Raw genomic sequence first — 23,243 nt, 5'->3', positions numbered from 1 at the left:
CTGGTGTTACATCAGTGCCAAGAGATACAAGAGAAGAGGACCTTGCTGTTGAACACTGAGCTACAACTCAGAAAAGATGGGTGAAACTTCCAGTTTGTCAGATCTTATGAGGTTGTCAGAAAGACATCACAGTTTTAAGGCACCTTAAATTCTTCAACCTATCACAGAAACAATACTGTAACTTGGTGAAAAAAAGACTTTGTGGAAATAAACTTACTGCCTTTTCAAGAGTTTCTGTAAAACAACTTAGGAATTTACAGAGTGTCCTACAACTCAGAAAAAATGTGGTCCTTTATCTGATATTTCACTGTGTTCAGATTAAGAACCAGAAAAACACCAAACATGCTTTTTTTATCTTAAATTATCTTCACTGAAGAGTATAGCTTTATCTAAACTCACGATACCTATTTTTATAAATAGACTTTTTCAAAATAGAAAATTGAAAATTATCTTACCTGGATAAGATAGTTTTACCAGGTATCCTTAGTATTTAGTCAATAATTATTGCAAAGTAAAAAAAGTTTAATTTTCCTCTTGTGTGTCTGTTTGTAGATTAGCTTTTAAATGAACGAAAATACGAATTTCTTTTCTCTTGTGAAAAGACCTCACTAGTGTGGTGAATGGGAATCTCCCGTGTTAAACAATTTATGTGTGACTAATGTGTAAATTCTGGTGTAAAATTTTTCTCAAATGCATATGAAATTTTCTTAGGTATTTAGAGTTTATTTGAGGTTATGAATATATGGGGGAAAAGGGAGGAGAAGAAGAAAGGATTCTCTGAATCACTAGGCTATATCACTGGAAATATCTGAAATCTGAGCTTTTCTGTGTTTGACCACTTATGTAAATTATTTCTCTTCCTCAGTTAGATGGATGTGATTGCATTCTGTTGGGTTTTTTCAGACTGACAAGTAGTGGCTCCTGAGAGAATTGCAGATGATATGCCTGATAGAAAATCTAGCAAGGCAGAAAGATGAAAAGTCTTAAAATTGTAAACATTCATTTCAAATAAAAGAAATTGTCTTGCAAGATAAGGGAATTTCAGAATAATTTTAGTAGTGATACTTCAGCATTTACTCCTTAGCATTTATTAATTTTCTTAGAAGAACTACATTACATCAAATTTTTACTAAGACATAATCAATAAAGGTTAGGCCTTTACATGGGAAAACATTTAACAACACAAAAATTTTCCCTAAAAGGCTGACATTACAATTGAGCAGTTAGTCTTCTCTTGGACTTAAGTAAAGATTACAGTGCAAACCTAGAAGAGTCCTTTACATCCATGCCCCACAGGACTGCCTTGGGAGTGTTAGATTGCATGGGTTTTTTCCTCTGGGACCTAGCTCCACAGCATACCAATTCATTCCAATGTTTCAGGAAATTTTGTGCAGGAACTGCTTTCAAAGATAGTGGTGCTGTTTCAGACTTCACCCATTTTTTACTGTCTCCTTAATGCAAAAAGATAGGAGGGCCTTCCCTTGATGTCATGGAGTCCCATGGAAGTCCTGGAACTCTTCTGTAACAAAGGGACTGTGCTCTCTTTGCTATCTGCCCTTTCAATTTCAACTAAGACTATGTGTTTTCTATGCTACCAAAATAAATAGAAAACTCTTACCATTGATAACAATAGGGACGATAAGAGATATGACAGAGCACACTTTTTTCCAGTTGTAATGGGGAAATCATATGACAATTACAGAACAAAAAAATAATATGGTAGCAAAAGGAAGAAAAATCTAGAAAGGAATATTTGAGGAAAAAAACTGTTTTAAGGTTTGCATTGACATACCTGTAGATAAAAGTAAAAGCAATAATCTTAATTTTTCCTTTAGGACAGAAGTCCTACTTGAGATTCAGTAGAAAGTTCTAGATTCTATTTTTTCCCCATGTGCTCTGTACCTCTGAACATTCCTGTTAAGAAGTATATAATTAACTGCAATACAGCTCTTTCCCTTTGCTTATGAAGGTTAAACCTTAGGTTAACCTGTCTTGTTAGGAGTAGAAATGAGCCAAGACAGACTCAATCAACATTAAAAATGGACTCAGTTTATTCTTCTTTACAACTTTGCCATCCTTTGACTCTGACTGCAGCAAGCTCCTACTGTAGGGTCCAAATGCAAACTCTGCTGGCTGTTTCCTGCTGGACTGTGGCTGCAAGTATTGGTTGGCAGACTGAGCACAGCTTTCACCCAGCTCAGCTGTGACTGCAGGCTCCAGCAGCAGGCTCTGACTCCATCAGACCCAGACTGACCTCACAGCAGATCTTTTACTGCAGAAACTCTTCCTTGTTTTGTTCTTCTTTTTGTCTATCTGGAATGCTCCTTCTTCCTCAGGGCTCCTCTACCTCCCCCAGACCCTCTTGCTCCAAGATCGTCCTTGACCAGCCAACTCACCCCTTTTCTCACATTTATCTTTATTAGTCACAGCTGTGACCCATGAAGGGCAAGGCTGTCCTTCTTTTTTGGTAATCAGTGACTTATGGGGCAAGGTTGCCTGTAATCTCTTCTACACCTACATTAACCATTTGAAACTAAAATGTACCAGCTTAAATGTCACTTTTTGAAAAAATAGTTGCTTGCATTGGAGAACAAGTGCAGTGTCAAAAATACATTTTGTTGGAATAGCACTGAATATGGTATCTGTTCCTAGATGTGTGTGTCATTTTGTTTAGATGCAATGATGAAACATAAGTATGATTTATTACTCAGGGCTGCTTACATAGGAATATGTTTGGAACAAGGACAGTAAATGGACTGAAAGAAATTCTTAACAAACAGATTGCTTATTGTGCAGCTGTTGTAACAGACCAAGGTGGATGTTTTCAGCATCATAAATTAAACATAAATCAAATTGTAAAGCTAAACCAGGCAAGCACTTAACACTCATGTAATTTTTACATTCTTTATTCATTACATTTTTTCATTCTAGAATGAATGTATTGGTTCCTAATTTCTTTCAGGTGTGTACAGTCTTGCTTAACTGTAAACATCAGGGAGAGGCAAAGTACTCAATGCTTTTTGAGCCAAATTATTTCTCAAATGAAATTTAACAAGACAAAATGCAAGTTCTTGTTTCTGGAAAACAAAACCTGTAATTTTTTTTATGTCAGGAGCTGAACTGGTTTTAATCAGAAATACAGCAAAGAAACACCAGCTGATTACAAGATGATTTGAGGCCACAAAAGTAATAATATCCTCCCAAGATCTGAATTCTATGTATAATTCTGCTGAAGAAGGATGCAAGAATTGCAGAAGGATACAAAAAGATTGCTATGTTGCTGATAAGAAGGTTGAAGTGTTTTCTACATGGAGACTAAAAAAAAGCTGAAGCTCTTTGCTTTAACAAATTCAGGTTGAAAGGAGATACTGCCATTGCACAAAATATATGAGAACAGAAGAAAATCAGCACTGAGAGCCCAGACTAGTACACAGAAAAATAGCAACAAATTAACAAAGGATGAATCTACAGAAACTAGATAAAGTTTTGGAACATATCTAAAATGGAAGTTTTGGGCCCCAAAATTGCTATTGTCCCATGAAAGAAGATCATATAGCTGCACTCTGTGTCTCAGGAGGGTCCTTCTTCTTTCTAGCCTCACCAAATTGCTAAAATAAATTAACTTATATCTTTTTTCTGCTTTAAGTCTTTCAAGGTCTATCTGTCTGAAAATGATAATAACTTTCAGTCCTAAGTGAAAAGTCCTAAGTTTCTAAAGAATTAGAACAAAATCTAAACATGGAGTTTATATGTTTTTTTACTTGCAACCAGATTAATTCTTGTGTGTGGAGGACAGATGGTAACAAAGAAAAATTTGCAATGGTGTACATGCATGTGCATGCATACACTCACACACACTTTTCCTGCATATTTGCATAGCTTAACATAGAACAATTCTTCACCTGATTTTCAGTATCTCTAAGCTATTTAATATATATAATTGAACTGGAAAATTAACCATAATTAACCATAAGCAGCTGTCCCCAGAAATGTCTAAAATGGAGCAGACTCTGTTATTAAGTCACAAATATGTCTCCTAATTATCTTGTTTCAAAATAAAGATAATTATTGATAAACTAATTGAGGGATCTGAATAATAACTGTAAATGTAAATATCTTGTCAGTCATTTACAATGAAAGAAAATGCATAATTATATCTATCATACAGAAATAAATCCACTAAAATTTTCTTAGTTATCAAAAATTAATTCAGGTTGCACTCTAGGAACATTTATTCTTGTTCAAATAGAAAAGCCCCACCACCCCAGTTAGAAATTTCTGATCCAGAATAAGCGTGCACAAGTCTTTGTCTATTAACACTCTCTAATTTACAGTTCCATTTTGAAAAACAGCAGAAGCAACTGGACCGTGGAATAAATTATCAAGGGAAGTGGTCATGGCAACATCACTTCAGAGTGAAGCCTGTGATATTAGCAAGGATGGCTTAATGAACTGCTGTGCCAAATGTAGGTCGAGCTCTACCATACAGATAGTTGCATTATCTGACCCTGAAAACAGAGACTTCAGTTTCTGCTGCCATCAGTGTGTGCTTTTCCTTTCCCCCAGCCTTCCTGTCTCATTCTCAGGCTTTTTCCAGCTGAAGGTGTCTGCCAATGGTGAGGGATGGCTGTGTCTATGCCCAGCCCAGGAGTACCAGCTGTTTGGGCTCCTGACTGCCTCCACTGCCTTCAATGTCCCGGGAGAATCCTCATTTCTTGTTTTGCCCCAATGAAGAAGCCATGCACAAACCTCATGAGAACACCAGTCTGACAGCCTGCATTTGCTGGTTCAGTAAAGCAGATGAAGCAAGTGGCATAAGACAGCTCTCCTTCCAAAGTTAAAAAAAAAAAAAAAAAAAAAAAAAAAAAAAGTGGCTGGAATGTTTGAAAAGTACCTGTACCTATAACACAGCCCATTTCGTTACTGCAGGTATATACCAGGAGTTAGCCTAGCAGGTAGGTGTACTCTTCTGGTTTTGACACCATCACCTCATAGTTTTTATTTCTTCTTTTGGTTTTGTGGTGTTGTCCCCAATGTCAAATTGATTGATGGCATTTTTTAACCTTTGTGTATTTCTGCAGCTTTGAACAAGCAGAGATGAGTGCAACCTCAGTATCTGAATGCAGCACATTACATGATATGTGTGAATACATTCTCTGTGAATACAATAATTCCCATGGCTTCCCTTCTAAAACATTTCTTTGGACCAGGAAGCTCCTCAAAAGAGAAAGCCCTACAAAGGTTTCTTTTTTCTCCCTTTCTTTGAGCTTCCATTACTAACTAAAGTTGAAAACAAGATAGATGAGTCAAATTTTACGTCCTGAGCCAGTATTATCACTTATTTCATGTTCTACTCTTACCACAGTATTATACCATAGGATTCATGCAAGATTTAGTTGCTTCATATTTTTTAAATTGATGAAAAATTTAATAGAAATTACAGCATTCCTGGAGCTACAAAAGGGTAATTTTACTGAACTATAGTCTTGAAAAGAAAGCCTTTGCATGATTTTACAACAATGCATTTTGTAACTGAAGACTATAATTACTATGTCTCTTGTAGATCCTTAATAAAAACGGTAACAAAAACCCATAACAAAACACATGTCCACAAGAACACTGAAATGAAAAACTGCCTTGAATATTTTCCTTCCAGACTGCCTTCTTGACTTAGTAAGCTCATTCCCAAGCTGTATCTATGAAATGTGAAACATTAAATGCCAGAGAGACCGAAACTTTAAATAAAAATGGCATATTTGTCACAATAAAAGATACATTCCACATGAAAGGGAAAAATGTAGTGTATATTTCTGCATGCTGTGATAGGTACTGCTCTGAATGATGTACCATGTAAGAAGGACTGAGTGGACTTGGACTGTGTAATTATACATGAGTGTGTGCCTGTTGCATTTGTCACAAAAATGAACCAATCAAACTTCTATACCCTTTAATTACCTGGAACGCCGTCATAACTTCAGAATGAATTTGCCTCAGAAATAGCCACAGAGTAGTATTCAGTCACTGGTTCTGATGGGCAGGTAGGTGTTGAGCCATCTCCAGGAGAGCAGGGCTCCATCACACATAATGGTGTTTTGGGAAGACAAAACAATCAAGACATCACTCACATCACCCCAAATGTTCTCCCTCCTTTCTTCTTCCCCCAGCTTTATATGCTGAGCATGAAGCCATATGGTCTGGAATATCCCTTTGGTCAGCTGGTGCCAGCTGTCCTGGCTGTGTCCCATCCCAGCTCCTTGTGCATCCCCAGCCTCCTCACTGGTGGGGCGATGTGAGGGACAGAAAAAGTCTTAATTCTGTCTAAGCACTGCTCACAAAAATTAAAAGAGAGGGCTTATAAGCAAGCTGGAAAGGGACTTTAAACCAGGGCCAGCAGCAACAGCACAATGTGCAATTGTTTTAAGATAAAAGAGGGTAGATTTAGATTGAATGTAAGGAAGACATTTTTCACAGTAAGGGTGGTGAGACACTTATTAGATTTTCAAGAGAAGTTGTGTGTATCCCAGTCCTGGAAGTGGTGAAGGCCAGGCTGGATGGTGCTTTGAGCAACCTGGTCTAGTGGAAGGTGTTCCTGCCCATGACAGAGGTTTAGAGCCAGATGATCTTTAAGGTCTCTTCCAACCAAAACACTTCTATAATTATGTTTATGTCTATCAATTCATTTTTTTATCCAAACCAGTTCAAAACATAACATAATTACTTGTCTTATAGTTTTCTGTTGCCTCGAAAGTGAACAAAGGAAGACAGAAAAAATGTAAAGGATCATAGTTCAACTATATTTGCTTATGGCACATAAATATTTTACTGAATTGAGGCTATTGAGTAAGTCATCACTTCCCAGTCTAAAGCATTTTCTGTATCTTCACTCATTCACTGGAGAAAATATAATAGGAGGCTCCAAGATTTCAGTGTGAATAAAATATTTGTCTCTATTTTGAATGTGTATGAACTAACATCTCCATATTCTTGTTTTTAACAAAGCTGTACTAGTGTGAATTGTATAATGACATTATCATTTGCTTTCTCATTTTCTTTTAAGATTGATTCCTTATATTAAATTCTATGAATTTGAATTTTTTAAAAGAACAAAGGAGGACTATAATTCTGTGCATGCTTGTATCTCCTGTATTCATTTATACCATCATTGAAAAATGGTTGTAAAGCATTACTGAGACTCGCTAACCGAATTTTATACTCACACATTTTACTGCAAATGAAAATAGAATCACAGTGTAAATCAAACCATTTATGAGGGGCGACTATGTGGTGAGAGCCATGTGCTGATAAAGACCTGCCAGCAAACAGATGACTCCAGGCCAATGTCTCTCTCCCAAAAGCATTTCATGTTCTTTGGGAAGCAATTTTAGGGAGATTGAGACAGTTGTGAACTCTGGCCACTGAAAGATGCCTTCCAGCTCAAGTCTTCAAGGCAACTCAGGGAAAGACATGCCCAGTCATTCCTACTAGGATCTGAATTTGTGGTTTGAGACAATTTTAAAACCTTTTTCTCATATGTTATCATTTCATGTTTGTTTAAGTAGTTAGCTAATTACACCAAAGCCAGCCTCACCTTGTCTCAGAGCAGTGAACATCTGGTACTGATATACGGGTTGTGTAGGATTTTGACTTCTTTTCACAAAAGGAAGGGAATTTGCTCAAAGCAAAGAACAAACTGACTTCAACTACATTCTTCTCACTACAAGAGGTGGTTTAGTGCCCTGTAATAATTCAGTAGTGTGTCTCTGAGCATTGTGCAGATAACAGCTGCACTATTATTAGTGGGAAACAGCTCTATTAGTACTTAACTGACAAGCTGTTTCTATTTGTGTGAGTTCTTTTCTTAAAAAGCATGCAAATAGACTAACAGAACATTTCCCTTGCTTTTCCCCATTTATTGTTAAAGAACATGTACTTTATAATTTAAAAAAACCTGTTTCTAATAGTAACATAAAAAACAGTGCTTTAAAGAGATTTTAAACAGGTTTACATAGAATCTCATGTGTTCATGATGTATTAGAAAAATATGGAAGATCGAAGTGTTCTAAGGGTACAATTGAGCAACATATTTGAGTTTTATGCTTATTCAATTAAATTGTTTTTTACAGGTGGTGTAAGTAGTAAAGCCTCTACTTAAGGAAGCCTACTAGTTTCCATTAAAAGACTCAGTTTTTAATTACTTTTAGTCTTGTCAGACCTAATGTACTGTTTAGATTGTAATTTTTCATACTATGCCTACTAAAAAGAGAAATTGGAGAGGAAATAGAATTTTAAATACTTCAGTCTTTGCCCAGAAAAATACTTGAGAAAATATTTTCATTCCTTATTTTAATAATCTTTAAAGCAGAGATATTTTTCTTTCTTTTGGAATACATGAGGTTTTCTAATTTTATTAAGTATAATAAAATAACCATAATTTTAAAAATATTTCTCTTAGTGTTGTCTCAAACTTGGACAACTGATAAACTTAAAAAAATGACAATATACAAATGTCAATTAACGTTCTGCTCTGCCCACTGTGACCCATCCACTCTCAGATGATCTATGTGAAGGAGCTTGGACTGGGAATATAGAATATATCTAGGCTGTTGACACAGTAGCAACAATGGTTATTGGTAACAATTGGTTGCAACAGTGGTAATTTCAAAGAACAAATAGAAGGGTAGTAGCAAGGCAATAATAATAATAACAACAATAATAATAATGCGTTAGTGATCTGAGGATCTCTGTTGCATCCACTCAGAAGTACAGAGAACAAGGTAAGGCTGACCAAACAAAAAGTGATGCCCTAAAGGAGTGTAAGGTGTCCTTGCTTCTACCACTGAGTGCTTTTGTGAGAGGCTGTACAGGTCACTTAAACAAGACTGTTAGTATGTGGGTTTGGGCATGTCAAAGAACTCACCTTAGATCTCTTTAGCAGAAAAGAATGAGGAACTCTGCTCTCAACATTGAGAGAGGTAAAATGCATACAAATGTATTAAAGTAGTAAGTATTCTGAAAAAAAATCACCTCAGTGAGTTTCAAATTAGCACTATGAACAATGAATACCTTGGATAATTTTGACCTTAAGCTATTTTTTGATAATTCTCCAGGTATGGAGTTACCTCACAGAAGGACTGTGTAGATATTGCATATTTTAAAAATGCATTGGATGCACCGGCAAGCATTTAGAAAAGCTCATGAGAGAATGAACCTATGTTCATTCTACTATGTGCCTCAGTAAATAATGGATGGATTCATGCACCTAGAATAATGAAGAAGAAGCAAATAAAATAACATCAAGATAGCCTGTCAAAGGATACTCTTTATTCTTGCACTACAGCAGACAATATTCTGAGGAAAAAAATTTTATATATCTTTCAATCAAAACTGTATTGAGATAGATGTAGGAAGCCTAGTTAATGTAGCCTGAGCCAATTTTTCAATTTCAATATGCATTTCAGGAGTGGAAGAAAATGCATTATTATGTAACACTAGAGATTTCCATCACTATTTAATTTTTTGGTGTGAATACAGCAAGTAAGGTTCCAGAAAGGTTTTCCTTCACACATAGTTTCATTAAAATAAAATGCTTTTTTTTGGGCCTTCACTGAGGCAGAGGTAAAGGCCTCATTGAGTTTCAGATATGGGAAAACTGAAGCTGTTTACTATGCTCTATATACAGTACTTTTCTAAATTTTCTGTTATTATTATGAGTATTTAATGAAAGTCAGAACTTACAACTATACTGTTTTGTAAACATTTTCTATTGTTTCTTAAATGAACGATATTTTCTGTGTCTATCTTTGGTACACTTTTAATTTTTTATCTTTTATAAGGCACTGCATTTGGTTATTCCATCTCAAATAATAATAATTATATCTTGGAATAAATTGTTGTTCTAGCATGAGGAAAATAAGGTAAATGTGAGCCTGTACACATATAAATGTGATTCTCTGCACATTGCACAAACAACTTTTGGCAATACAGATTTGACAGCACTCAAATGTTTTTTAAAGATTTCAGTGAAAGTAATAAATCCCTGTGCTTAGCTTCTCTACTTAGCAGTTTTACCATGATCCCTTATTACAAATAAAGGTTCATACTCTAATCTTTGAGGACAGGTTACATAAAAGAAAATACTCTTGAAGCAAAATAGTGGTGTAATTAGCTGTGTCATTAAAACCTTCCCAAATATAATGATCACTGTCAGGCATGCAGCATTATAGAATACTGAGCTTCTTTCAGTTTTAAATTACAAAAAGGTTCAGACTATGTTATCTGAAAATCATTGTGTGGAGTTACCAGTGACCACCTATTCCATGAAAAGGTCATCATTTCATAATAATTCAAAGTGGCGTCAAGTTGACAATTCATAGGAAAGAGTGAAACATTTTAATATAGGAAGGTTAATTTACTATTTGTTTTCTATATCCTAATTTATTGTTAGTATGAGTGAGGGAGAGCTCAGAAAATGAAGACAGACTTATGTACCTTGGCTCAAGTGTCTGTTCAGTTCAGCCATGAGAGGATTTAGGAAAGTTTACCACTTAGTACTGACTTTGGGTTACTTATTACTTATTCATTGAGATTATGTAAACTAAACTTTGTGTTTTGAAGAATGTCATGCATATGATTTCAGGGAGCACAATCTGTACTTGCATACATTGCTTTCATGTCTGTTGTTTTTTTTGAGAGTTTGAAACAGAATTCACGATTTAAGAAATGAATGAAGCCACCTAACACCTTATCCTCAAAAAACCCAGTGGCTTCAACTACATAAGAAGCAATTTCATAGCATGCAAATAGCTGTGGCACATCCCTCCCAGCCCAAATTATTCTATGATTCTATGAAAATATCAATGGAAAATAATTTGTAAAAACATCAATGCTCTACATCACCTCAATTACTATTAGCTCTGAAGCACATTCTTCTTTAGCATAATCAGATTTCTGCCTTTTATTTTTAAAGAAAGTGGTACACTTCAGTCTGAGATTCTGAAATCAACAAATATGTTCTGTATAGCTCCTTGTCTATTATTGAGAGTCTCTATTTTCTACTTTGAGAACAGTTGTCTCACTGAGGAAATACTCAGAGATACACTGACATGAACGAGATTGCTTATGGTCTTGTAGATCTGTTTCCTCTTTTCAGTTAACAAAATATCGATTGAGGCCCCAAGAATAAATAAGTGCAATAAATCATCACCTAAAATGCATATGTGAAACAAAAGTAGATTTTCTGAAATTAAACATCTTTACATTATAGTATGTTTTGTAATTCATACACATGGCCTAAAGGGAAGAAGATAGACGTGGTCAGATTCATGACAGTCCTGAACAGATTAGTGCGATATTAATTATTCTTGCATTTAGAAAAAATTTTGCAGGAGGGCAAGTATGGGGGAGCTTCCTGAGCAATGTAGTGTGGCAACAACAGTTTTAATGGTATGATACCAATTCATACTAGGAGATAGGTCACCTACATCATGTCCTAAATACTTTATAGGCTTATGTAAGCAACAAATACTTGAAGAGCAAAAATATTAATCTCTCTGAATAAGAGAGAGCTCACATAACAATATTGTTTTCTTGTTGCTTAATTGTCTAAACTGAAACAAGCTAAAATATGAAAAAAATCAATAATACATTGCATTTTAAAATAAATATAAAATTATGCAATGATAAACTTTCATATAATTAATTATCTTTCAGGCACAGGAGAGTCCAGCTGCCATACTATAACAAAACCAGAATTTCCCTGAATTTGGAATTGAGTGTTAAGTTGAAATACTAATGGGAATCCTGAGGAAAAGCAGTAGCTTCCTTAACCACAATGCAAAGTATGAAAACATGGAGTATATAGGATGTCTAAAGACGGGGGTAATCTAATCAAGAAACCCATGGATATAGTAATGAGCAGATTTTATGACTGATTATCTTTAGAATGACTTTGCTTTCACTGTCTTTGAAAGTCATGCCTTGAAGATGTGAGAAGCATTCTTTAACAGTCCTTTTAATCCACTTAATATCTTCTTGTTATTTGTACATCTCTAAAATGTGGGATGCAAGCCTACTTCTGTCTCTGAAGCTGTGGTGTGTTTCCTCTCTGTACCCTTCCACCATGCTGGGAGCAGCTCAGCACTGCACTGATCTGCTCCTTGCTTTGCTTTCCAGGGAAAGACAAGAGCACTGAGTGGAGCAGAAGGGAGTGCAGCAGTCCTTGGCTAGGATCTCATCACAGTCACTGATATCCTGAGCAAACAGTGCTCACCTGCCAGTTTAGATCCTGCTTAGGCTGAGCCTCTGGCAAGTCAGGCATATGAATAGAGACAGGAAATACAGAAAAAAGTAAAAGTACAGAAACTTCATACATACATGCCCATATGTATAGATAGACATACACATGTTTGTGTACACATATAGCTTCTCCTATACACAGAAGAAGAGCTCTTTTGTAACCTGGGTGAAAAGTTTTCCTGTTACTGGCATGGCAATACAAATCCTCAAAATAGCTAAACAGCATATATTTTTTCCTTCTTCTATTTTTCACTTAGATTAAAATAGACGCTGTATTTGAAGTTGAGATCAATCAATAGTGTCATCCATCAGAAAAAAAAAAGAATAAAAATTAGAAATGACTTAACTTTTCAAATGTTCTTGATATGTAAAATTACCATGGTTGCTGTGTACTGACACATTACAAACACAAATAACAGCTGTTTTCAAAATTAGGCCAGAGACAAACCACTCTGACAAGTTCCAGCAATGACAAAATCTGGCAAGACACAGGTTGCTAAATTGAGGTGTCTTGTGCCTGGCAAGACTCTCTGTGTATCTGAAGCACTCACCTGGGGCTGTCCTCCAAGCATCACCTAAAGGGTCCCCATAGCCTGGATTGCTAAAGCTCAAGAACAATACTACAAATACCACTAAATGCTCTGTGTTTATAATGGAAACTCATGGGCTTGCACAGAGATCAGCATCTGCCCTGTGATTTACAGAACAATATTAACTAAGCAGGAGTTGAAACTCCCTCTCACAGAGACAAAGGAAACTAGACTAAATGGATTTTTCTAATCAAGGAACTTGACAAGATGCAAGTTTCTGTCTTTGAAGCTGCATACTTTTGAGTAAACCATGCATGCTTTTGAAGGCATCAATTTACTTTGCCTGCATTTTGGTGATTCTGGAAGAATTATATCATTGAATCATAGAATCACAGAATGGTTTGGGTTGGAAAGGATCTTAAAGATCATCTAGTTCTAAATCCCCATTATGGGCAGGATCACTTTCCACTAGACCAGCTTATTCAAAGTCCTGTCCAACCTGGCCTTGAAGACTTCCAGGGATGAGGCATCCACACATTCTCTGGGCAACCTGTTCCAGTGTTCACCATCCTCACAGGAAAGGATTTCTTCCTAATAACTAATCTAAGTTTACCCTCCTTCATCTTAAGATGATTCCCCGTTGTCTTATCACTACATACCCTTGGAAAAAAACCCTCTCTGACCCTCTCATAGGCCCCTTCAGCGACTGGAAGGTGCTATAAGGTCACCCCAGAGTCTTGTCTTCTCCAAGCTGAAGAACCCCAGCTTTCTCAGGCTTTTCTCATAGGACTGAAGTTTCATCCCTCTAATCCTCTTGGTGTCTTCCTCCAATCAGTCTCTCTTGTGCTGAGGACCCCAGAGCTGGTTGCAGATATATTTGATTGTATGCCAAATACATTTGTTCACTCAATATGCTCTTGGTGTGTAGTTGGAAAAATGACCAGATCACAGAATATTCTTATTTGAGAGGGACTCACAAGGATCCCCTAGTCCAGTTCTTAAGTGAATCCCATATGGGGATTGAACCCACAGCCTTGGTGTAATTAGCACCATGCTCCTACTGAGCTGATGTCAGCGATGGACTCCATGGAAAGGAGAGAAGGGTACTCAAACCTGTCCCCACAAGAACGTGCTTGCACATGTGTAAAAGGACTAAAAAATACAACTTGAACTCCAACCAGGAGCAGAGGTTGAAAAGGCCAAATAGTTTTCGTTTTCAAATGAATGTTTCCAGTTTGTGTGAAATAATCAAGCATCTGTCATTCTTTAAGCTCCCAAGATTTCTAAGAGATTTTTGCCAACTAATCTGCAAAGGAGCAAACACTTTTTAGAATGCCTTCTGTGCATGTCTGCTTTTCCTCTCTCTTTGTCAAGACTTCCTTTGGTGTAATTTCAATACTAAATAAATTTCTAGGGCACAACAGAACTGAAGATTTAAACCCATGCAAAGTTGTAAAGAGACTCGAGGAATAAACTGAGATATGAAAACACATTTTTTTATATACTAGCTACATTCAAATAAGCAATGACACAGATACACTATAGAAGCAAAATACCAAGCAACTACATTTATCTTTCTGTTGATTGAGAACTTATTTCATTAAAATACATGGTAGCTTAATTGAGAGCTTTAGTCTTTTAATTTCTCTTAAGAAAATGCTTTGATGCCAGTTTATCTGACAAGGCAAGACTTCAATAAATGAAGGAAAGAGCTTAGCAGACAGAAATGTAATCAGTACAGTGCAATTATTTAAAGCTCTGCATCTGCTCAAAAGAACAACTCATAACAATGTAAGAAATACTAATTTTTTTTTCTGTTTTATGCAACTCACTTAAAAACTTTGCTCAATTATACAGGAAGAAACCCACCAGCTTTGAAGTTTAGGGTAAGTAACCTTCCCATCTAACTCCCATTTACTGAAGGATGGAGAGTGTTGTTGAATTGTACATACATGTATATATAAAAGATAGCTCTAAGACAGTATTAGACAGTAAGAATTTGATCCACTTTTGGAAATAAGAAGAGATAGAAAGATAGAAGAGATTATTTTTTTCATTCAAATCTACTTTGGAATTAGATATAAAAGGGACTTATCTGGATAGTGATTTTATAGATCCCAAGGATTAGATATGAATATCACTAACATTATTAGAGATTATCAATAATGACAAAAATACTTTGAGATGAGAAACTGTCGATTCTGATAATACAAAGCCAATGCTAGGCTATTCTGCAGTATGTATAGTAATAGGTATGATAGCCTACAGATTTTTCTACCATAGTCACAGAACTGAAAACAGACTGCCTTATTTTAAATATAAGTTTTTTTAAATAATGAGGTCATTAAAGAAGAGATATAAGTAAAGAGCAACCAAAAAATCTTTGATTGAGTGATCATAGGCGGATTTTACTGAATTAAAGTATATCTATAATGAAAGTTCTTCTGACTCAGTTCCATCAGGCTTCTCTTTTTTCAGGCGAATGTCATTTTTCATTAAGACTTAAATCAGGATAGCTATTGGTAAGCAAGTGGGAAGGCAACACAATGACTCAGAATAGCATCCCACAGCAAACACTTGAGTGTAGTTTGAAAATGAGTCACTGAAGAGGCCAGTTCCACCCCCTGAATTCATTAAACTGCTTTTTCAATGGCCTCAGTAAAAAACAAAAAGACCCCAAAACACCAATGAACCATAAAACAACTCTCTCCCTCACCCCAAAAAAACAAACTCTAGAAGCCTAAAAGCAGGCTAAGAAACAGAAACTTAGTCAAAAGTGAAACTCAACATGGAAAAGAATGCAAGGACTGAACTAAGGACTGAGAAGAAAGCAGAGAGGTCGTGTGGCTGTACCAAACTGGAGTTCAGCTGTGACTGGCATTTGTGTAGGCAGTCTGTTGCTTTAAATACCTTTCCTTCAATACAGTGCTTACACCTGATGTGATGATGATGATGGTGATGATGATGATGATGATGATGAACTTCCTGTTTAATCTGTTCATCACCGATCACAGCCTCCCAAAAACAACACACCTGTTGGCTAAGACCAGTTGATCTGGAGGGTATTTCTAACCAAGGTTCTGCCTGAAAACAAGTAGACTGGGTAGCACAAGAGATGGAGAATGGTAGCCAAGAAGCTGTCTTCATGTATTCCTAAAAACGGATGCTGTAGTGCTGAAAGGCCTAGGAACTGGTTTTGACACCGAAGCCAGAGAGCATTTGAGTGGTTGAATGTCCACATTTAATAACATTTGGCTCAAGGTAATTCCCACCCCACCCTTTCCTCTCTGAACTCTAGATAAATATTTTTTGTTTACCCCTTCCAGTTTAAGTACAACAACGGATGTCAATGTATCTCAATATATGTCCTGTAGTCCATCAGAATGGTGCTATTTCATACAATAAAGCTGAATCCATTTATCACTAGTGCCATGGTGAAGGCACAAGAGTGTTTAAAAGTTGCAAAATCTAGTGGGAGAATAATGTTGGAAGACATCATAGAGCTGAAGGAGTTCCTCCTGGTGAAGTTTTGTCAATGCTGTGTATTGGGAACCATCTTGGAATAAGCTATCTTCTGACCTCTTCTGGCCTGGTATTGTCTCGGGGGATGCCCATTGGAAAGGAGAAGAGTAGTTGGGGCTGAACAGAAGACTGTGGATTTAATTCCCTGGGCAGATGTGCCAGGGGAGGCAGAGTTGTCACCATCACCATCACCATCTTCAGTTACTTCCTTATCCCCAGAATCAGAGGAAAAACATCCTGAATTTTCTTGAAGCCTTATGGGATATATAATGAATTTTTCCTGTGAACAGCGGATATACAATTCAGATTGAGAAGCACTCTTCTACTTTGCTAGTACTTTGTTTGTCAAACTTGGATGGTAAGAAGCTGTGACCCATATCTATCAATTTCCACACAGAAAGCTTTTCACTAATTTTTGGAAGCATGGTGCAAGACAAAAAAAGCATGATGAATGAAACAAAATAGATAAGAGAAAATTTAATGAAATTTGTTTTCAGAAAACAGGCAAAGAGAAACTACGATAGCCTCAGGGGGAAAAAAAAAAGAAAGAAAGATAGATAGAGATAGATAGAGATGAGATAGAGATAGAGATAGAGATAGAGATAGAGATAGATAAGAGATAGCTAAAGCATGCTGCTGTGAGAAATGATAGAATCACAGAATAGCTGAGTTGGAAAGGACCCATCAGGGTCATTGAGTCCAACTCCTGGCCCTGTGCAGGACACCCCAAGAATCACACCATATGCCTGAGAGCATTGCCCAAACACTTCCTGAACTCCAGCCGGCAGTGTGCTATGCAGCAAATTGCCACTGTATTGACAAACAAATACAAATAAAACTGAGATCAGCCATAGAAATGTTTGTTATCATTATGTGCCTTTCATTCTTCTGGCTTGTTTTTCCTTTTTAAAAATAAAATAGTATTCTAAATAAGCAATCTCATACATAACTACTTCAACTTTATACACAGTAAAGACAGTAAAGAATCACATGTCAAGGACATAAAGGCTTAACAAACAGGAAACTGGTTGCCCTACCCTAGGGCACAGGAATCCCATGCCAGAAATTCTCATATGTAATTTACATTTCTGCTGACAACTAGAAAGAAATCATAAAAATGGCTAATTGCAAAGAAGTAAATTTACACGATTATTCTTTTGTTCAATGCACAGCCTTAGGGAGGAAGATGACCTGCTGCTGAGCAGTCATGCTGGTTCTCAGAAAGGAAGTGTGTTGGGTGGCTTCTCTCTGTTGTCCAGGTAGAGACTGAAGTGAGACTTAGTCAGGAAATTATGAACCATGAAACTGTAGGTAGAGCATACAGTAAAACAAGGAAGAGGGAAACAAATTTAAAAAGGACAAACCAACCAAGTACAGTGGAAATGTATCATTAACTCCCTGCATGTGTGGGACAGTATGCTGCATGTATGTGAAATAAGGGGGAAAGCAAAAATTACAACCAAACATATGCAGTGAGTCAGGCTCAGCTTGTTTCTCACAAACAGAATTTTTTCCTATACTGTTGTTTTCAGGCAACTTGTAAGAACTTAATAAATTTGATATAATTTCCCTCCAGGGGAAACAAACAGACATACCACATATAGCGTGTAATCAGGGGAGATATTATATTCAAAATGAAATAAATTTCATTATCTCACCAGTGAAATCTTGTTGATGTAGTTAGAAAAATGAATTATGGCTGAAGTTTTTGAATAAAACAATTAAGTCAGATAGCAATGATGGTTGCTTTATAGTAGTTAGGAGAGAAATCACAGAATCATGGAATATGCTGAATGGGAAGGAATGCATAAAATCCAGTTAGGATTTACAGATTTTTAAATTTTTTTTCTTTCTTAAAATAAAATAATATTCTAAATAAGCAATCTTATACAAAACTACTTCAACTTTATAGATAGTAAAGATAGTTCAAATTATATCTGTGCAACTTTTTAGTTTAAAAAAGTCCAAAAATGAAAAAATGAAAAATCATGCTTTGCAGAATTGGAAGTAACTGGATTTAGACAAGATGTGTAAGTGATTTAAACAACCTCGTTTCATAAACACTTCAATTACCAGATTTGCCTGAATCACTTGGCAATTCATGAGAAAATAAGCTGGTAGCTGTGTTCAGATAATGACCAAAAATTCATTTGAAGTCCACAGACGTCATGAAAAATCAAAGAAAATATAACCTTCAGTGCAATATTAGTTTTAGTAATGCCTTCTGGAAGAGATTTCAATATTCATATGTCTTTATTTCAAAACAAATATTTTATTGGATTCCCTTATTTATACTAAGAAGAGATAATATTAGCATGTTTCTCCGTGGGAGAAATGCTAACACTAATAGGATTTTTTTCCTCTAAACAACTATCTATTTTCAGAAAGATTTAAATAATATTTAAATATTCTAAAGTGACAGAAATTGGTCAAAAAATTGAAATTTGGTCCAAACTGGCCAGTGGTGTCAGAAAATATTGGGTGAAGGCAGAGAAGGTGTTGCACAATAGTCAAGCATACATGAATCTATGAAAAAAACAATTTGGGTGCAGCTTCTTCACTCGCCTATGCATTCTGGGTTCTGCCCTTGCATCACGTTGTTTTCAAGACCATGCAATCAAAATCTGAGTAAAACACAATCACACTATAAAATGTCACAACTCTCAATGAGACACAGGGGAAAGAATTGAAGCATAAAAGAGACAGAAATTGAGAAATACAAAACGCCAGTGATGGGGAAAGATTCCAGTGAGGAATTCCTCAGAAAAGAATAGGAAATTTAGGAACTTCAGTTTCTCAACAAAGGCTCACTTACATCAAGCTAATGAAAACAGCCTCCAAAATTAATTTAGTAATTGGAAAACTGCACCTTTTTAAAATAAGAACATTTCATCCAAGTTTGTCCGAGAATATTGCAACAAGGTAACACACTCTTCTGTAAAAGTGTGCAGTTATATTGGGGATGAAGGTTTTTGCTATGTATCCAAAAGCTTGAGTTTGAGTATCACTTCACAGTCTTTTCAAAACTGACTTTCTTTGGTTCAGATCAAAGGGATGCAGGTTATCAGGAGGGGAAACAAAGCTAATTGGAATGTTTCTCATACACCTCTGGCTATAAAAACACTTTCTTATTCTTGCTCAAAAAACCACCCAGGTTTAATATAGATTATTTGTCTGCATGTAAGGAATGCCATTGATGTCATTTAAACCACTTTTGCAGGAATTTCTAACTGTTACATAATGGTTCACAACATATTTATGAAATGATTCATGCTGCCGTCATAGTGCCCTTCCAAGCCTTCTGTTGTTTTTGCAGCACACAGAGCACACAGTACACAGAGATCTCAGCCATACATCAATGCCTTAACACGCCCTCTGTAGTAAGATTTTACAAGACTACACAAAAAAAGAGGTGCCCTGCCTCGACAGATCTTGCAATTGACTTTGATATAGTCCAGTCTTTCCCTTGGAGCAGCTTGTAGCACTTTTTGTGCTCTTCTGCAACATTGCATAGGAGAAAATGGTGCACACTCATTTGGAACTGCATTGAAGGCAGTGCTCCATGCTAGAGAATATGTGGACATCTACTACTAGCATCAATGAAGTTGTCCAATTAATTAATCTATGTTTAAACTACCTCAAAAATTAAAAGAGCTATGTGTTATTAGTGCTTGTTGATGTCTTATGATGATTGTATTAGAGGAAATTATTTCAGCTAATTCATGAAACCTCTGAATGAATCTTTTGCTGAACTATTACAATATGGGAACATTGATTTTATGGGTAAACAGAAAAGGAAATCAGGTTATTAGTTTGCAGCACATCACCTACAAGATGAATGGATATTTTCTTTAAATTAAGTAGAAGAAACATGAGTTAAAATAAAATCAAATGCCTAGAAATGTTACTTATTGTGTGATATATATTTTTAAATTATTTTTTACTTCTAACAAATGTCTTCCACTTCCAAATAGTGAATCACTTTACATTAATAACTAAATGCTTTGTTGACAGTTTTCAGTTGAATTAATTGGTACCAGGATCAAATACTTTCTGTGACTCTCTGTCAAATGGCATGGGCAACAAAATGCTGAGTGGTTTTATGACCTGGAATGCCAGTAATCTCAAGTGCTAGTGCAATTATTTGCTAAATTTCAATAGAAAATAATAAATTGACTATCAGATCAAAGGTTTATTGTAAAGTGCACTGATTTTGAATAAATGTGAGAATTTGCACAAAAAAAAAAAAAAAAAGATGCAAAAGAATCTGGATCGTTTAATAAGTCTTTTTTTCAGGAAGTAGTAAAATGAGCTTAATTTCACAACCTCACCATTAGTAATATCAAGAAGTGGAAGCAGGAAGACAACTATTTTTTTATTCTAAGACAGGCCTGAGCATTAATTTCCCCAGGGAGGCTCCTCAAAAGCCATTTATACAATCTATAGATCAGTTTTAACAGCTGCTCCCATTTCAGGATGTGTTAGCTACATTCATTCATATGGTTGAGTATTGTCTTACTAAGGTTGTTGATGAAGATCTTTAAAAAAAATTCTAGCTTTTAAAAAACTTCTGTGTTTTAAAAATTCTATTTTTTCAAAATTCCTCTGACACTCTGCAAAGGAATCAGAGGAATTTTGAAAAAATAGAATTTTTAAAACACAGAAATTTTGACGCCTCACCAGGAGGCAGGGCCAGCAGCTTGGCTGGTGCTTAGGCAGTGATGTGTGTGTGACTGCAGAAATTCCTGCACGTTACAGCAAATCCCTCAGTACCCACATAAACTGAACTATGGGAACAATTATCCAATGGCTCACATTAGGAAGCGGTTGAGAATTGTTCCACAGAACTTCCTACCAACAGAGAATTCAGTTTTCTTACCTAAGTTATAATTGCTTCTCTCAAAAGCCTTGTACTTGTCCTAGAATAATAACTATTTCTCAAATACTTTAATCCAATATTTTATAATAGATATATAAACAATAACCATTTTAACCAAATTTTTATAACCATATTAATTCTGATATGTAAAATTAATCCCGCAACCTATATATATGAGAATCTTTTAAATAAATTGATATTTCTAAAACTGTGAATATGTAGTGAAATTATGATGTCACTTCTTACAATACTTTAACAAGTGAAATATACAAATTAACCTGCCTGCAGAGATTTCATTTTACACAAAAATAAAATTATTAATAGCAGGAGAACTAAGAATTGAATAACTAATTTTTTTTGCACAGTTATTGATAATTTTCTCTAGATGACACTGTTAGAATTGTAGATTGATGTGTTACTGTGATAACTAATTGTAATTTAACTAACAGAAGTAAGACTCCAAAGGATTCTTTTAGACAAGACAAGTGGAGGTACCAGGAGTAGAAAGAGTCTCAAATGACTATTATAAAATAACATTATTTTAATGTAAAAGAATTAATTCATAAACATATTTAAAAATTATTAAGGGAGAAGCCTTACTGACATATTAATGGGAGAAAGTTGAGAAGTATTTTGAAGATTTTTCCCTATTAGGTTAATCACTGAGATGAAAAATCCAGTGCTTTCAAATACACTATTCTTAGAAAGGAATATTAAAGGTGATGGGAACCCAGGTGTTCATCTTGAAAAACACCATGATTTTAAATAGTAATACCTTTCAATTCGAATCTCTCTGTTTACTACTAAATTTAACTATTTAAATCCTATTAAATTTTAAAAAAGAAAAAAAATCATATTATTAATGGCAAAAAAAAAAAAAAATACTAAGGGTTAGGTCCTGACAGGAACAATTAAATTATATCTGATGAAGAAACTGAATGTCTTAAAAGTCATTGCTTTAAGAACATTCATCATAATATATTAATGTATCATTGATGCAGTATATGAAAATAACTCTTATATTATGCAACATCTTACTAAGTGTCTTCAGCAGAGAAAAGAACCATATACATAACCATATACATAACCATAACTGCATGTCATTCTCCTTTCCAGTTATACGAGAAAGTAATGCTAAAACTTGACTGGAAATTAAAAAGCCATCACCTCCTCAAATGATCTTTCAAGATGACTCCCCCAACACCCTTTTTCTGGTTTGTAAAAAAATTCTTTTGCTGAAGCATGTCTTCCTACAGTATGATTATTGTAATAGCAGTGATATATAGATCACAGGTTTTTTAAAGTGTGAGCCTCTTTTTCAAAAATTGGAAAAAATCTCTTACCCACTCTACTTCCATTCTGATTGCAATAAACATGAAATACTATGGCTATAAAACAGGCATTTTAAAAATCACCTTCAGGCTAGTATTCTTGGGATCTGCTTATCTAGCTATCTAGGATCATGCTAACCCTTCAAATGAAATGCATGAGCACAGCCTAAAAAGATATATCTAATATAGATAAATTTAGCAGGGTAAAGCAATCAAAAGCTGTCAGCTCAGGTTTCCTTGTGGGCCTATGAGAACATGCTTTCAGAAACTTGACTACAGGTATGATTTTTGTGCAATGATTGCTTCAGCAAGCTGGATGCAAGCAAGTTTAAGTATAGTTATAGTTGCTGCAATCATGCCTCTAGTTGCAATATAGACACAACATAAAATCACCTGTGGAGAGATAAATCAAATGCTGAGAGTCAAATACATTTGGTTGCTCAGGTAATTTACAATTACTACATTTGCACAGTAAGACTGCTGGTTCAACAAGATATGAGGTCTTTGGCTGTGCTACACCAGTTCTCTTTGCAAAAGGGAAAACAAGGCAAAAAAGCTATTTTAAATTAGAAAAGGAGATGTTAAAACAAGAAACATATCTAAAACAACACTTTCAGGCAGCCACAGATCAAATAATCTGTGCAATTTTAAACTTCATCGTAAAAACGTCTTTAAAAGAAATCCAGG

This window comes from Sturnus vulgaris, chromosome 5 (genome assembly GCF_052056855.1).
Source record: "Sturnus vulgaris isolate bStuVul1 chromosome 5, bStuVul1.hap1, whole genome shotgun sequence".
Taxonomy (NCBI): Eukaryota; Metazoa; Chordata; class Aves; order Passeriformes; family Sturnidae; genus Sturnus; species Sturnus vulgaris.
This window is presented reverse-complemented; position numbering follows the sequence as displayed.